At 31.8% G+C, this 13,462-nt stretch overlaps 1 pseudogene; it reads right to left on the bottom strand.

Annotated features, from left to right (window-relative positions):
• Positions 1-8,561: 8,561 nt before the first annotated feature.
• LOC110114133 lies at positions 8,562-11,837 on the bottom strand (annotated as a pseudogene).
• Positions 11,838-13,462: the final 1,625 nt, after the last annotated feature.

The following is a 13,462-nucleotide window of genomic DNA, read 5'->3' as shown; positions in this document are numbered from 1 at the left end:
AGTTCTACTTAAATGTTCAACATGAGTCATATGAAAATTAGCAATCCAATCATTATTAAAAAGAATTCTATCAAGTCGTTGCCAAAGAGTACCTCTATTCCAAGTGTATGCACCACCGAAGAAACCAATATCATGCAAATCACAATGACTTATCATGGAATTAAAATCTTCCATAGCTTTAAGGATAGGCATAGCCCCTCCCAATCTCTCACTAGCATTAGCAATGGTATTAAAGTCTCCACCAACACACCATGGCCCCACGTTGGCATTAAAGTCTATCCCACGTTGGAAATATTAGCAATAGTATTAAAGTCTATACTACTATTATAAAAGCCGCTTGAATTTCCTTCCACATCAATCTTGACCATTCGTTTTATTTCTTCCAAAATTATCTTGTCCCTTCATTGTATTATAAAAAATTAATAAATCTAAAAATATATAATAATTATGCAAATTAATGTAGCATTAAATAATATTAATATCTATACTACTATTATAAAAGCCGCTTGAATTTCCTTCCACATCAAATCTTGACCATTCATTTTATTTTGTTCAAAAATTATCTGTACCTTCATTGTATATAAAAATTGAATAAATTAAAAAAATATAATAAATATATGCAAATTAATTGTCGAATAAATAATATTAATAATCAATAAATTAAATGAATGATACAAAATAAACATACAAAAATTATAACCATTAATAACTATTAAATTTAAACTTATAATAAAGTATAATGTATGTAGCATTAAATAATATTAATAAATATAATAAAATTTAAATGAATTAATAAAAATAACGACAAAATTATTAACCTATAATACTAATTAATAAAAATAGTAAATGTATCATATTAAATTGCTTTTAAGTTTATTCCAGCATTAAATAGTATTTGAATTATAAATTTAAAAGTAATTAATAATTAATACTATAAATATAATAATATATATACAAATTAATACCGTTATCGCTAAATTATGCGCTTAAATCTTTTATTATTGATTGCACTATATTAACTTCCACAAATTAATTTGTTTAGCATATAATAAATTGCACTTTTATCTACAAATCTAATAATTTGTACTTTGATCTTCTTAATAGCTAATGAAAAAATGTAAACTATCATCTCTAATGGATGAAATTGCATTTTTAAGAAGTCGAAATATCAAAGATAAAAAATTGAATATGTAGAAGACTTTAGTGAGATTGCTACTACTTATTAATTTTATAACAGTTATTATAGTAATTTAATGAGATTGCAACCTCTTCTTGTCAATTTATGACAGTTAAAACTGCTCAAAAGGTCAAAAATAGATGGGTATGAGGACTTTATATGGTTTGAACACTTCTTTGATAATTATTACATTATTAAGTAATATAGGGAGCCCGCCAAAATTATTTAATTGCTTCTGTATATAATCAGTCATAAATGATTTTGGTTTAATACCCTCTTTGTCCACAAAGAAAGGAAGACCGCAAGGGTGAGCTCTTCCTTCTTCTTCCTCCTTGCCGTGACTCTCATCAGAAGCCCAATTTTGAACTCTTCTTCTTTTCAATAATTTAATGTCTGAGTTAAGTACTTAAAAAATGAACTAATACTTCTTTCTCTAGCTTTGAAATTATTTATTCACATGTTTGCATTTGCAAATATACTAATATCCAATATACAGTTATCAATACATAATTACATTTGCAAATATCTACTAATTTGTCATAGATATGAAGACTATGGATACATTCAAGCCACCTAACTACATCTCTATGAAAGGCAATGCCTGTCATGAGTAATATCTTACGTCTTAACATTATAAACCATTAAAATTTTTAAAACTTCCTTTTTTTACAGTTGGTGTGATTCAATATTTTCTATAACCATGTTTCTTTGTCTAAATCTTGTTACTATGAAGAAATCCAGTGGTTAATCTTTCGAAATACCGTTTGAAAACAGTATATGCCCTAGTAGATCTTCTATAATACTGGTGAGGCCTAGATTGAGCAACTCCAAGAAGCTTGCGCCTTTCTAAAACACAAGGTAAAACTCCAAATCAATCTTAAAACTTTTCTTGAGAGTTTTTACTGCAAAGTCTTTGCGAAGGACACTAAAGTTTCCCTTTTGCCACTAAGGTTGAGCCTTGAATCGATCAATTGTTACAGGTTAAAAATTCAAAATCCTCTTTTCAAGTTTTACTGATCAATAAAAACATTCCCATAGATTTAGTTGTATTTTGAAATTAGTTTTGTAGGTATTAAAGTACAACTTTATTTGTTTTATATTCTCTTAAAAGCAATTTTCGGCTTGCACAAATTTGTTTAGATGGAATATTCTCTATTACTATTCTTTCAGCATCTTTTCCTATAGTAGATTCGGTGAGTCTCAAGTATTATTGATTTTGAATTCAGGATAAGATTTTCAAGTTCAATCTTCATATTTTCTACTTCATTTGCTGACATTGGTTATGTTGATGATCCATAATGGCTTTGCCTGTTTGCTTTTTATGAATGATTGGTATTCTTCTATTATGTTAAACTTTTATTTCTAATCTGATTTTGTTGTCTATTTCATTTCAGATATATATCTACTAAGCTTGAAAGTTTTATCTCAAAATTAATGAATAAAATTGCAAAGATAAAATAAAAATTATACTATATTGCTTTCATTTTAAAATTAAAATGAAAAAGTTTTTCAAAATTAATTACGAAGAGTCTATTGATTAAAATTATACATTTTTTATTGTGATCAAGAGATTTATTTTCTTACCTATTGTAAAAAAATGGGAAATATGGTTCATATCAACTAATTTTTTTATAATTTGATCATTATTACAATTCCTACTGCTAGATTTCTTATTCATATATAAATAAATTCTATAGATATTTATTAAAATAGTTTATTTATTATTTTATTTTTTATGTTAGGCACTTAGTGTTAATTTTGTGATGTATATATGTCTTGTCTCGAATAAATTGCTGAAAATTACACGCACGCTTGTGAAAGAACTAGTTTTTTCATTTTAGATGTAACATTTCTATAATTAATCTTGATACATTTTCTAATGTTATAGATACTTTTGAGCCATTAATTTTATCACATCCATTTAATTTTTCCTCTTTTGCATTATATGCACCTGTCCTAATATAACTCGATCATTATTGATGGCGTTCTAAACAATGAGATCATGTAATGATTACTACATTATATTTATTGATTATTATTATTATATTATTATTATTTCAGATTGGTTGATGTTGAATACTCATTTTTTAATTACAAAATAAATAACATTTTCTTATTAACTAATCTCTATTCTGCATTAAGAAGGCACAATAGGTAGTTGCAAAAGAAAACATGAGTGTTATCTTAAATGTATTTATTCAATAACTTTGATTTTTTTTCTAAGAAAAATATATTAAGATTGGTTGGCTATGGAATTCGCTTAATTTTGCATAAAATGAATGCATGTCTTATGAAAATGGAGATGGAAAAAGACTTAATAGACAAAAACTAGAGAGCAATAGAAAAAGGTGTGGTATAGTGAGGGACCTGCCAAAAAATAGAGGCAAGAATTGAACTCTTTTTTTAAAATGCATTTCTTCGGAGTTTTTTGCTTCTTTGATGTTGAGAAAATAATCTTTTTTCCTGCTATGGATGTTCATTTCTTTTATTTATCTGATGGTAAAAATATTGTCATATGTTAACTCATGCCTTTGTAAAGGAGTATCCTCTCATATTGTCCCTTTGTAAAGGAGTATCCTCTCATATGACAATATGAGAGGATACTCCTTTACAAAGGCATGAATCGAGCCAACCGAGGCTCTCTCGGTTGGATAATGGTGTTTGCATTAATCAAATTTCGCTAACTAATCAGCACAAGCATTGCCTTATGTCAATTGTGTTTAATACCTGCAGGAAGTTCTGCACCTATCGTGGCAATATCAGCTCTGTCTGCAAGGTAATTTTATTTTGGTCTTTAGCTATTTTTGGCTATTGTCACTGGTTTTTTTGCAGAAAGACTGAGCTGAATGTCAACATTATGAGCTTCCTTTTTTGGGTTCTGTTGACTCACAGACCTAGTTTATTATTACTTTATTTTTTTAATTGTAGTAAAAGGAACCATCGGCTCATAAGTTTTGATTTTCTTTTTTTACTTGTAGCTCTTTCGAGCAGTAGTGAGCTGGAGGTTCCTTCTAAGGACCTTGTAACCGAACTTGAATATTAACACGTAGGCCCCATGAGTGGGTTTTAATTAAAAAAAAATCCTCTCATGTGACAATTTTCTATAATTTTTTTGTAGTTGAACTTTACTTGAGATTGTAGCCTATCATTTCAATTTGATCTTTTAATTTCATATATTAATAACTATAAAATTTTATCTTGTAATTATTCTACATAAAATCTATGAGGCTTCATACTCTTTGGTTGCATACTTTAGATGATTATTTCCTTTCTATTTTCTTATGATTTTCTCAACTTATGTGAGGAATTTTTCTCTTATGATTTAGTTATGTTTGCAACTTCAGAATGGTGATTTTTTAAATATATTATTTCATCAACTGTTAGACAAGTCTACAATTTGAATTGGATTTCCTCTGCTCTTTTTCAACCATATGCTTATTTTATTCAAAGTATATAAATATGTTCATATTCATTTTAATGCATTACTAAATTCATTGTTTGCTTTAAATTTATATGCTTATTTATGCTTATCTATATCATGAATGATATGTATTATTTGACTAACACGAATTCTAAATATGTATATATTTTTGTCTTTTTATTGTTTAAATAGATATGTATTAATATTTTAATATTATTATAATTTTAAATTGTTTTAATGTAATCTTAAAAAATATGCTTCAAGCAAAAGTTGCTATTTGGACATATCTAATCATATAAAACTTATCATAATGATTATAATTATTTATAATGATAAAATTTTCCATCTTTATGATGATAATATAATTAAAATATTTATTCATATTTTTATTTTTAAACTTTTATTATCGTGCATTTAATGCACGGGCATTTTTACTAATCTATATAAAAGTGGCTTGAGATTCCACCCAAATGCAATCCTAACCTTTCATTTTATTCATTAAAAAATTATCCTAACCCTTCATTTTATTTTATAATTTTAAAAATTTCATAAAAATCATTAATTTTAATATTTATTCTATTTAATAAATTCTTAACCATTATTAGTAACATCTAAAAACATATAATAATTATGCAAATTAATGTTTATTATCATAAATTAATGCCTCTTAAATTTTATATATATATGTGATTTGGGATTCCTACCATAAATAATCCTAATCTTATATTTATAAATCTAAATAAATCTCCAACATTCATTTTAAACTCTTGATATTCTCTTATATTTTCGTTCCAATAGCTGAAAGATTTGAATCGGTTAAATGACCCAATGGTTTGCTTTAAAAAATAATAATAATGCTTCACTCTTTAATTTCTTCAGCCATCCGTTACACACTTCACCATTCATTTTCTTCGGTGAGTTTGAGTTAATCGCCAAACGGTTCGTGATAATAAAAAAAAACCCTCTTCGAATTCCATTCTCGAACGCTTATGTCTTCCGTTCGTTCGCCTTTTCTCCTCCCATCAGAAAGAGTAGCTATATATGGTTTAATTTATTGATCTTCTTATTCTCCTTCTGTGGGATCAGAAGTGGATAGGGCATCACGTGAAGAAGAATACCGAGCATCTATGTCTTCCTCGCCGTTTCTCCTATCGGATAGGGGGCTTCTTTACCTTCTTCTCCTCCTATCGGCTCAGAAGTCACTAGAGCATTGTGTGTTCAAAAATTTTGAACTATGAATGCTGGATCAGAAGCCTAAATAGTTTTGTATTTAGTGGTAAGTTTGATTGTGCATCTTCATTTCTTCGCTATTAAGCTCACCGACACTACCATTTCTTCTTCGGATTCGCATGCTTTACAACGAGTTCTGAAAGAGTTGCTAAAGAAGTTATTCGCATTGTTTTTGTTTGTTCCTTTCAGATCGAAAGTCACGATGCAGCTCACCGTGGAGGTAACGATTTGTTTGTTATAGATGCTGGAAGTAATTTTCTTATCTAAAGTTTATAAAGCTTTTTATACAATTTTTTGGATCTGTGTAGTAAACTTTATCACGGAGGATATGCAATTTCTAACTTATTTGATTATCATTGCATTTAGAAGATCGTGGTGGGGGTCCTGGGTGCGGTTATTTTTTGCTATGTATAGTCGGCTAAAAAATGATATGATCTTTTCTTATCAGAGCCCTCGCGTAAGCAATTTCCCAATTTGGACCGTTTATGAATTTACTTTATGAGGTGTAATCTATTTGAAAAAACAATTTGATCATTTCCATTGTAGTATTGGTTCTTGGGTATGCCTATCCTGCTTATGAATGCTTCAAACTGTGGAAATGAACATCCAGAGATTTGATCAATTGCGATTCTGTTGTTAGTATTGGTAATCATCCACATGTCCATCTAGAATGCTTGTGACCTGGCATTCTACGTACAAAGAAGAACAACTTATGTTGCTTGTTGTAATCTTTTTGTCCAAATAACTGCTAGGATCTTAGTTGCAGCATTGACAGTCTTTAAGAGGGTTGGATACACTTTTATCTCATGTTGCAGCATGCATGTATTCTAGAATTTTCTTATTTTACCACTTATTTATTGATTTTTTGATATTTTTTTTAAGGATGCCTATGTATAGTGAATCAAAGTTGGCATTCTTCGTATACTTGGGATATGCCAAGACCAGGTTAAATCTTCTACTTCGTAGAAATTGCTCAACTGCATCTCATCATTATGTAAATTTTTAAGAAATGTTTATATGACAGGGAACCACTTATATCTATACTGATATTATAAAAGGGACTTGAGTTTTCACCCATAGTAAATCTCAGCATTCTATTTTAATTAATTTTAATTATTCAAATTAAATCCTAACCTTCCATTTTAATTATATAATTATTTACTAATTTCAAATATTCTCTATTAATGACCGGTTAATCACTTTTATATATTCGAGGGATTTCATCATCTGATTAACCACAATTTTTCTTATTTCTTATTTGGACTCTTCGGATTGCCCTGAACTTCCTGCTCTCCATCGTTAAGCTGTTATGTCTTGTAGGTTTATTCTCTGATTATTTTGGCCTCTTGAACTTCTACAAAAACATTTCGTCTTTCCTACGCTCTATTTAATTATAGAATTCTATAATAACATTTCATATTTTGGTTCCTCATCCTTCGTATACTCGTATTAAGCGCCATGGATTGAAGGCGAAACGACAAACTCGCCCAAATCACAGTCGCGAATTGTTCCAATTCTGACATTCCTATCCGTTTTCATTACGAACCCCACTTTCTTATCCCTTTGTATACCTAACATTCACAATAAATTATGGAAGACTAATAACAATTGTGATTTGCTAGAAGTCGAATCGTGCCCAACGACTGAATCGCAAATGTTGGCATCTTGGAAGTTTTATCTACAATTTATATTGAAGATTTAATGAAAGGCAACTTGGAAGTTTATCCATGCATGGCCTAAACCCTACAATTGCCAATTCACTTCATGATAGTAGCATCAACAATCATTCCTCAGAAGTGTTTTGTGAATGCACCTAGATCCAGCGAGTAAATGTGTTTCTATTGTCGATCAAGAAGCTCTTTCGAGATGAAGAAAGCGATAATCATCTTCAAGACCTCCCTTGCTGCCGCATCTTCACTTGTTTCCTCTTCATTTACCTATGATTATCGTGCCGGATCTCCCTTTGGTGATGAGGGTTCTCCATCTTCCAAGTCAAAGAAGGTGGGATCTGGATCTTTGAGAGGTGGAGACAATGATAAGTTTGCTCTGAGGTTTGATGGGTTGAGGTTTATTGAAACTCTTGCTACGGTGCAAAGGTGATGGGCGAATTAAAAGTGTTGTCTGTGAGCACTACCAAAAAATAAGTTAATTGCAGCACAAATTTTGAGCTATTGTGGCGGTTTTAACCATTACGAAATACGCCGTAATACTAATGCGCTATAATGACATTCAACAGCGGTTTTACGATCGGCGGGGTAACAGTGCGAATCGCTTACTTTTTGCAGCAGTTTTAACCGTACAAATAACAAGTTTTGTGCTAAGTTAAATCCGATGCAAATTCGTCATATCTGAACATTTTTTTAACTATTGGGCGGTTTTAACCGGTACAATTCTGGTAAATTGTACCGGTTAAAACCGCCACAAAAGAACACAATTATTTTTTTAAAATTCCGAAACTTAAATGTTTACACACGGCAGCAGAAAATTTATTTGCAACGGTCCTTATTTTTTCTACAATCATCAGCAACATCAGTAGCATTTAGCCTTCATAATCTTGAGTAGGATGGGGATAAAAAATTACTACACATAATAATAATAATAAGTCAAAATCTAATACATTGAAAAAATTTATCATAATGCAACCCTTGATTATATTCTTGTCAATCAACATTTATACTAGACTAAAAAAGAATCACATATCCAAATTGCATTCACAATATTGCAAATTGAAATCTATGAAAATTCTATATATTTGTGTGGCTGTGGGGAACGAATTTCAAATTTTCTACCTTTAGAACGAACATAGGGCTTTGTGTGGCTGTGGGGAACGCCAGGTGCAGGTCCGAAGTGCTTCACAGCTTCTCTAGCATTCTTAGGACCCCTAAGAAGAACTGTGTTCTGCCCAAGAGGGGCAAGCTGATCAAAATGACAAGCATTCTCCTCCATCCTTAAGTATCCTAGCCCTCGCCGTCTCCGTGAACCTGAGAGCAATAACCTTGATCGCTGGAATCTCAGTTCCAACAATATAATGTGATGTTCATTTAAATAATAATAATAAAAAAGGAAGGGGTGGGGGGCCTCTTCTTCGGCAATCAGGCAATGTATATCTATATATATCTAATTATTTTTTGAATTTGATTTCATTCCATCAACTGACCAAATCATACTTTCAGATAGTTCTTCTTTTAATATACCTTGCTATACATCTACAACTCCACGTTATTCTGCATGTACTATATCCATATATATGATAACACCTCATGTTTTCCTTCCACCTTCACCTTTTCATATTCTTATGTGTCTTTAATCAACACAAGGGAGCTTTGCACGTGTCTCTTACTCTTGCTTTGCACTGCCTATGTATGGTTGATGTATAATCATAATAATAATAATAAAATGTGTGCTTTCATTTCTTTCATACAGATGGATTTTATTTGTCACCCAGGTCATTCTGCATACATATATTGATACATGTTCTCAACCGCCTTATCCTATTAAATAATAAAATCAAACATAATAAAACCCAAGTCTCTATCTCATTCTCCTGTTTTTTACGCCTCTATCCATCATTTTGCTCATGTTCATAATTCACTACCAAAAAATAAGGCAATCGCAGCACAAATTTTGAGCTATCGTAGTGGTTTTAACCGCCACAAATTTCTTTATTGCGGTTCTAAAACCGCTACAAATACGCTGTATTTACTATGCGCTTGTTGACCTCATTTTTGTATGAGGTCATTAAGGAACCCATCTAAATCAATCCTGATCCTAAATCAATTCAATCTCCAAATCAATCTAGACCCTAGAACTCTTCTAGATTCCAGACCTTATGATCAATTTAGATCTTAAGTCAACCCATATCTTAATCCAATTCAAATTTCAATCAAATTCAGATCAAATTCAAAAAAGTTTAGACTCAAAGCCAAACCCAAGGTTTAAGGGCTTTGTCCTAAAGGCCTCTTCCATGGATTTTTCAAAATTTTCAAAACTCAATCAAATGACCTCCAATTCATAGTTTGTCAGTTGCATACTGACGAAACATGTCTCGAGAGGCAATCCTCCAAATTTGAGCCCATTTCGAAGTCTCTAACCTCAAAAACTAAATCGAAATCCAAAGGCTGTAAAACCTTCAAATATTTACAACCCATGCCACTGGACCAATCACTTTGAAGTTTCTAACCTTAGAGCCTTCACCAAAGCCTCTAGACACTTCTAGGCCCTTAATACTGATATGGTGAACAATAAACTGCATTTTTCTGGACTCATTTCAGCCCCTAGTGGTCATGAGCTCAAAATGACCAAAATACCCCTATAGAGGCTCAAATGGTGATTTCAAACCAAATGAAGTCCGAATTGAGTGTAACCACCTCCAGCAACTTTCAAATATCAAATCAAACCTATTGGACCCATTTCCAAGCTCTGGGTCAACCTGGTTGACCAAGTCAACATAGTTGACCCAAATGACCCTTTAAGGGTCCAAATAGGTGTTTTGACCCAAATGACCTCTACAGGCCATGGAACCACTTCTATTGGTCTTGAAATGTCATTTGAAACCTGTTGAACCCATTTCCAGACCCTGGACCCACCTGGTTGACCAAGTCAACCAATTTTTACTTAATGGCCCATTAAAAGCCCAATAGGCCTATTTGACCTAAATGGCCTATTCAATCTCTGAAACCACCTCTACCAGACTTCAAATATCATTTCAAACCTGTTGAGCTTGAACCCACCTTTTAGGTCAACCTGGTTGACCCAGTCAACCTAGTTTGACCTAGGTTTTTTTTAAGGGTTCTAATGGGTCATTCTAACCCATTTGTTCAAATCAAATCATTCAAACCCTCAAATCCATCTCAAATGTTGATTCAAATATTTTCAATTCCTTTTGAAGTTAAATCACCCTGGATTTTGGCTTAATCAAACCCCTAACCATAGTTAAACATATGTATACACATGTCTATCCTATTCAAATCCCATTTTCTTAAACCTCAAACCCTTCCAATCTATCCAACCTAGCAAGTTAACCCTTCCCATCTGCCACCTCAGCATGCATTGACCCATTGACTGGTCAAACAGTCAATAGGTGGTCAAAGAAGCTTCCAAATGGCAAAAATACTTAATCAAATTTATTAAACTTAAACTCAAATCAATTCAACACATTAGTTCAGGTCTAGAACATTCCTAAAGCTCATCATGACCCTTGGATCTAGATCCAAAGGTCCCTATCTCTCCATGTGTCCAAGTAGAGGAAAAAACACCCTTTACACATAGGATGTACCCTTGTCCTTGATTCCTCCTGCTCCCACCAACTCCCTGGACAGGTGGCAATCATCCAAGAGCTCTCTCAAACAATCTTAGCCACCCATTATACCTAGAGACATTTGAATAGGGAGGAAATGCCCTAATGCCTAACATTCAATCAAGAGCATTCTCTCACTATCTCAAGTCCCTCCAGCCGAGCTTTCTGCTCATTCAACTCCTCAACCATCTCCTCTTTATTTCCTTAGCCAAAACCACCCATCCAAAGCTGCCGCCGGCAAGGATTTCGGCCAACCAAAGCATTTCCAATTCAAACGCTTATACCTCTCGATCTGCTGCATTTCAGGACGTGGATTCAACAGGACAAATAAACGTGGATAGTCTACAAGTTCAGAGAATCCAAAAACGGTTCGATCCGTCCAGTAAATCAATGTAAAACTCTAACCCTAGTCTAAGACACTTAGGCTAAATAACTTTTTATTAAATGTGTATTATGCCGTAGGAATAGATCCCCAAAATTTCTGTTCACTCTCTTTATTCTAGTTTAAAATTTCAAGGCATTTAATCCACTGTATCGAAAGAACGAGCCAATAAATGCCTATAAGGCTCGGTTCGTGCAGCTCTCCAGCGAGGTTGAATTGGAACCGTTGATCTAAGGATCAACGGTTCAGATTCAACCATTCCGCGGTCTGATTCGACCGTGTATTCGATCCCCCATTCGGTTGGCGGTCCGGCGACATCTGGACCCTCCATTTCAAACCGCGGGATCAGATCCCGCCGTCTGATCTTGCTCCGTATGATCAGTTTGCGGGATCCAATCTGGGCCCTTGATCTCGCACAGCGGTAGATCCAAGGGTCAAGACTCGCCACTGACGTGTTTAAGTGAAAGCGCGTGGGGCCCTCCCGCCGTCATCCAATGATTGGCCAGCGCCGCCGAGTTTGCTGGACGAACCCGGACGCGCCACACGTGGCCTCCCGCAGCTCGCTGATCTTGGCTTGCCGAACCAGAAGTATGCCACGTGGAGCCGCCGCGCCTGAGTTATTAAGGAGTTTTATTTTAATTTTTAAAACTCATTAATTATAGAAACTTCAAAAAAAATATTAAAAAATATTAATAATCCAAAATTTAATGTAACCTATCAACTTCTCAGAAAAATTGGATCTTTATTTAATTGGAAAAAATTATTAATATTATACTTATATAATTAAAATAGTAATATATAATATAATTAATAATATATATGAATATATATATATAATATATATATATATATAATATTATATATTATACTATATATAGTATATATTTAATATTGAAAATATTAAATTATTTCTATTTAATAAAAATTAGTTTGAAAATATTTTTATAATATCTTAAACTTTTGAAATACTTTAAAATATTCAAAATTTAATTTTTTTTAAGTTATTTTCTTAAATATTCAAAGAATACAATTAAAATATTTAACCTAAATTAAAAATTAATCTGATATATCATATATATGTTAAATAATTTTAATTACATAAAATTTGAATTTTAAGTAATATTTAATTCTAATAATTTTTCAAAAATTCAAAGAATCCCTATTTTAAATCATCTTATATTATTAAAATATCTTCAAATATGTTTTAAAACTATTTTAAAACTAGTTTTGATACTTATTCAAAAACTATTTTAAATTACTTTAAATTTTCTAGAATTTCTAAAACTAATCTATTTTCTAGATATTAAAATTAATTTTAAAACTATATATGTTAAATTTTGAGAGCATTTGAGAGATCTCTTGAAATTTTAAATTTAGATTGAGCTTGAATGAATAGATTTGATGGGGATGATTAGTGGATGATTACCTTAATTAGCCACTAATCAAATTGTTAATTATTCAAGTTTATTTTGTCTCATGCATGCGTAGGGAGCACACACTTGCACATAGTCTTAAGGCTCTCCTAGATTTAGGGTTTGAGTGTAAATGTGATGCTTGCATCTGTGTATGTTAGTCCAAGGGTTAGAGAGAACAATTGATTTAAACCTAACTAACCTAGTGACATCATTAAGGACAATAATTAAGGACAAGGGTAGAAAACTTAGAGAAATTTTAATAATTAGGATACACACCCTTTTGACTTGAAATTTCAATTATTTGAACTTAGTGACACGTACAGCCACTAGAAAAAATTTTAACTGTTTTTAGACATTGTTAAGCCCCCTAATTAAATTTCCTAAGTTTAAGTCTTAATTAAGCCATTAAACTTCCAGAAAATGTAATAAATCCATTTCAATCCCAAAAATTATGTACAACCCCTCAAATTGACCAGAATTAAAACCTTAATCAACGAAAATTAAAATCCCCTTGAATTGACAGCAATTTAAACCTTAATCT

Source organism: Dendrobium catenatum, unplaced genomic scaffold, assembly GCF_001605985.2.
Source record: "Dendrobium catenatum unplaced genomic scaffold, ASM160598v2 original_scaffold_146160, whole genome shotgun sequence".
In the NCBI taxonomy this organism is placed as follows: Eukaryota; Viridiplantae; Streptophyta; class Magnoliopsida; order Asparagales; family Orchidaceae; genus Dendrobium; species Dendrobium catenatum.
Note: the sequence above shows the minus strand (reverse complement) of the source record. Positions and strands in the feature narration are given on the sequence as shown.